This window comes from Mus caroli, unplaced genomic scaffold (genome assembly GCF_978045245.1).
Source record: "Mus caroli unplaced genomic scaffold, Mus_caroli_1 scaffold_17, whole genome shotgun sequence".
Classification (NCBI taxonomy): domain Eukaryota; kingdom Metazoa; phylum Chordata; class Mammalia; order Rodentia; family Muridae; genus Mus; species Mus caroli.
The window spans coordinates 41,159,907-41,164,180 of NW_028227272.1; positions in this window are offsets into that span (position 1 = coordinate 41,159,907).

Here is a 4,274-nt window from a genome sequence, read left to right on the forward strand (position 1 = left end):
AATGGGATTCTATGAGTTTACTAAGTGCCTTGTCTTTTAAGTCCTACAAATACAGTAATGATCAAGTGAGGTAAGGTCTCTAAAAGAAAGTTAAAAATATGACAGGGTCTTTGTGTGTAGTCCTGGCCAGCATAGAACTCTTTGTAGACCAAGTTAACCTTTACATGCTTCTGCTGGATCCCCTGGAGGTGGGGTTCTGAGCAGTTATGAACTGCCCAACTTGGGTGTTGGGATTCAAACTAAAAAGTCCTCTGGAATTGCAACAAGTATCCTTAACTGATGAGCCATCCCTCCAGGCCTGTAAGGTTCTATTATAAGTAGAAAGTCTTAGTTACGGACGTTTTAGGGAGACAGCTGGTTGAGTGGTAAGGTTTCACCTGGAATTTAACTGTGTAGTTGAGGCCAGACTTGAAGCCTTGCTTCTCCTACCTAACTGTTATAATAGGTATCGCCACCTTTGATTGGATAATGGTAAAAGTTTCTCCCATCAAGCTTGGCTTTGCTTTAACGTAAAGCAATATGGAGAGAAATATTCTTTACTCTGACTTTTCTTAAAGCATTGCCTCGAATATATAAACATATGTTAATAATATGTAAACATATTAATGAGGTTTAAAAGGCTGGTAAGTTGAAAAGTCAGGTTTTTTGCATAGACAGCTATATATTATAGTTAGATATGTATCATACCTGTTTACTTACACTGGTGTACCTTAATCCCATTGTGATCTTTAATCAAGCTACAATTTAAAAGTTACAGATCCCCTCAAATCTGGTGGATTTTTGTTATTTTTGTCTTGGGGTTTTGTCTGGTTAGGGACTAGACTAGTAGGAGTGAGCTTCAACATTTCACAATTTGGATTGGGAGAAGGCTATAAGAGCTTGAATGTAAGACCACATTGTTACATAGACCTTATTTAAAGAGAAATCTTAATCACAACATCATCTTTAGCCCTTGTGTTCATACTTTTTTTGTTTTTTAAGTATGTGTGAGCTCTTGCTCAGGAACCTCATGCTTGAGATCAGAAGAGCCCCTGAAACAGGGAGTTACAGGGAGTTGTGGGCTGCCCCATGGATTCTGGGAACCAAACCCAGGTTCTGTACAAGAGTGGTAAGTGCTCTTAACTGCTGAGGCATCCTTCTGGTATTTATTATTTTGCTGTCTAAATACAAAGGATTGATGGAAGACCGTTGATCCCAGAAATGACTTTATGTTTTTTAAGCATTACCTATTCGGGTTATATGTTTCTTTACTCTCTTTTTTTTTTTTTTTTTTTTTTTTAAATATTTATTATATGTAAGTACACTGTAGCTGTCTTCAGACACTCCAGAAGAGGGAGTCAGATCTCATTATGGATGGTTGTGAGCCACCATGTGGTTGCTGGGATTTGAACTCTGGACCTTTGGAAGAGCAGTCGGGTGCTCTTACCCACTGAGCCATCTCACCAGCCCGTTTCTTTACTCTTAAACACTTACTAGTCCTACAAATGTAACTTCCATTACTTAGTAACTACTAGGTATTTCTGTAGTGTCTATAAGGCATCAAAAGTATATGTGTCTTTTTGTTTTGTTTGGTTTTTCGAGACAGGGTTTCTCTGTATACCTGGCTGTCCTCGAACTCAGAAATCCGCCTGCTTCTGCCTCCCGACTGCTGGGATTAAAGGTGTGCACCACCACAGTACATGTGTCTTATGTGTATCCTGGGCCAAGTTTAGGGCTTGATTATCACCAGCTCTTGATGGTTCTATAATTTACAAGTTAGCACACTTAGATCTTGAAATCTGGTCATAGTTAGACCCTGACGAGATCTGGCACTGACTGAGATGATTGTGAACAGATGTGTCCCTGGAGAGAAGCATTACTGTTTGCTTTTGCAGTACCTGGGATTGAACTTAGTACCTTACGTTGTTAAGCAAAGACTGATTTGTAAACAGCATCCCCAGGCTAACCTCAAATTTGTTCATTCTGCCTCCACCTTTTCAGCACCACCTAAACAGTTGATAGGTGACTGGACTGTTGGATGTGGATGCTAGGAACGGAATTTCCTGGATCCCCTCCTTGCAAGAGCAGCAAATGCTCTTAAGTGCTGAGCCATATCTCTAGCCTCTCCCTGGCTGGCTGGCTTTCTTTCTTTTCCTTCTTTCGTTTTTTGTCTGAGAAATGTTTACATGATCCCAGATACCATATTTTTGAGTTTACATGCCTGGAAGTTCACATATGTAAGAAATCAATTTCTTAATAAATAGCAAAACGTTTGAAATATATTGAACAGGAAGATTATGGGATAGAGCTATAGAAATTGTAGAAAGTATAATACGTAGTGGTGAGTATATGCAAAGGCTCAAATCAAGTATATATCTTGACAAGTGTGTGGGGTGGAATGAAGTTAGGAAATGACAGCAGAAATCAGTATGGAAGTAAACCCACGTTAAGGAACTTATAATGGGGAAAAAAAAAAAGACCGGGTGACCAACAATGTGATTAGAAAAGGTCATTTGGGTTGTGGCTTATTTGTAAATTTTGTGTAATAAATTTTACACAAAGTCAGGCACAAGAAGCTTTAGTGGGCAATGGTGCTTGTTACCAAGTCTGATAACCTGAGTTCTATGCCTGGAGCCACGTTCTGGAGCGAGAACTAACTTACTCCCATGCACTATTGTGTAGCTTCCCTATACAAACCCCTACTCCTCCGCCCACACACATGAATGGATGTTTTGAAGATGGAGCCAGTTTTACATATTTAGAATTATTGCCAGACTGATTTTATGAGGAGAGCGTTATGCTGGTAAGAATAGATTGTCTCATGAATAAAAGAAGGAAAATCCTTAAAACATTTGCAAGTTAATCTGAGTAATACACAGAAGAGGATACGTGATGTAGAAATTGTCCCAGGAATTCAAAGTTCTGTAATTCATATTCCATCCTAACAAACAAAAGTTCTGCCTGGAACACACCTAGCTTCTTGGTCCGTTTCCGCTTATCAGCTTTTACTGTTGTGCATTCCATATTTCCTGGTATCTCCAACATCCTCGGGGGATACACCTTTCCAGTTTCTTGCAGTGACCATTCTAGATCTCCTTGCAAATTAGAATGTTGACTCTGCCACACGTTGCTTAGACTCCGTGGTCTTGTGGAACCGCCATAAGCCTCTGACACGTTTGTTTTGCCACCTAAACTAGCCCCACTAAGATGCTGCCTGAGATAGGGATTTTCTCCTTGGTTTACAGTTTGTTGGCCTCTGTTGACCCTGAGAAAACCTCTCTACAGCTGGTTTTAAGCAGGGAGCTCTAATGACATTCTCAGGTTTCCTTCAGATGATTCTGCATTTTTGTAAATGGAACATTTGCTGGGTACATTCTTGCATACAACACTTCTTATTAACCCAGTGAGGAGTCAGAGGTTTTACTTAATGGCGCTAAGCTCTTAAATATAGATGCTTTGACTTTACCTATTTGCCACTTTGAACTTGCTTGTAATTTTTTCACATCTTTTGCTCCCATACTGTACATTTCAGTAAGAGCAGTGAGCAGTACTTCCACCACAACCTGAATTCTGTTCCTTCTTGAAATTTTCTCCATCAAACAAATCTGCTGGTGCTTGATGAAGTCTGGGCATGAGGATGTATCACAAATGGTCTCAGGTCATCTGTGAAGAGCCGTGGTTCCTTTTCTGAAATCTCTGGCGTTTGGTCTCCACTGTGTTTCTCTTGACACAGTCATCTGAAGGCCCACTAGAATACCCAGTTTACATTCTTGCTTACCTTATTCTAGAGTTCTGGACCTTGGCTCCAAATTCATGTTCCTCCAACACATAAAAAACTTAAGTTCCGTGTGTGTATAGCGCTGTACCATTGCCAGCTTTTTATATTAAGTTGCTTGTTGCAATGGTGTGGTTTTGGTTTTTTGTTTGATGGGGAAGGCACAGCAGCAGGAGTGAGGCATCTGATGACAATGCTTCGGTATTCAGGAAGGAGAGGGATGAATGCTGGTGCTCAGCTCTCTTCTCTTCCCCTCCTCTTTCCTTCCCCTTTTCCTCTCTCAGCCCACTGGGAACCCTTCCTTATAGATAGTGTCACATTCAGAATGAGTCTTCTTTGGTTAAAACTTTCAGGGAACTTCTTCATAGGTACACTCAGGGTGTGACACTGACAATGAAAGCTAACCTTACTATGTCAAAATATTTGAAGGCTACAGAATTGAAGAACCTGGAAGTTACAAAAGCCTTCAGCTGCCATACTTACTGGTGAGATTTCTATTCACTTACTTTAGTTTTGCATG